Below are 922 nucleotides of genomic sequence, written 5' to 3'. Positions count from 1 at the left end.
CAGACAACATGGCTGCTCTCACCACTGTCTGGAAACCTGTCCTTTGACCTTTGACCTTTGACCTTTGCTGCCACCCTTTTGTCACAAATCCCTCCTGAACCTTTTCTCCATCCTGCTGGACTCTCTTCTTCACCTCTTCACATCACTCCCTGTCCTCCTGGACAGATGAAATCCTGCACCTTTGTGACCTTTGACCTTGTAGCCTCTCTGTTCCACCTGCCTCCCTCTCCTTCACACACAGGTCTTCATCCCTCCACCTGTTCCCTGTTCTCCCCACAGATCCTGATGTCCTCTGCAGACATCATAGTCCACGGGGACTCCTGCCTGTCCTCGTCTGTTAGTGTGTCCATCACCAGAGCAAACAGGAAGGAGCTCAGAGCTGATCCTGGAGTCCCACCTCCTCATTGAAGCTTTCTGTCATTCCTACAGCACACCTCACCACTGTCCTGCTGTCCTCATACATGTCCTGTACAAGTCTTACATAAATGTCATTGAATAATCAGGTCAAAAGCCTCACTGCCATCTCTCCTGGACATTTCCATCCCTCCACTGATATGTCATCACGTCCAACTGCCTTCCTTTTCTTCATCCTCACTAACTTTCTCCACTTCCTGGTCAACAGTTTCTATGACCTCTACTCTTCTTTTCCTTTCATTCTCTTCATTCATCAGCTTCCATCTTCCCATCACTCTCTCCTCTCTTGTTAGAACATCAGTTTCTATCTTTAACAAGTCTAACCTGCTGCACATCCTTTCCAGCCTGGTCCCTCCGTCCTGCCAGTCGATACAAGTCCTTCTGTCCCTCCTTAGTGTCCAGCCTCTTGTCCAACTCATCATATACCTCCTGTTTTGCCTTTGCTGCCTCCATCTTTGTCCTTTGTTGCATCTCCTCATATTCCTGTCTCCTCTCTTCAGTCCTCTCT

The sequence above is a fragment of the Kryptolebias marmoratus genome, linkage group LG20 (assembly GCF_001649575.2).
Source record: "Kryptolebias marmoratus isolate JLee-2015 linkage group LG20, ASM164957v2, whole genome shotgun sequence".
NCBI lineage: Eukaryota > Metazoa > Chordata > Actinopteri > Cyprinodontiformes > Rivulidae > Kryptolebias > Kryptolebias marmoratus.
The sequence above is the reverse complement of the archived record's forward strand: the minus strand, read 5'-3'. Positions refer to the sequence as shown.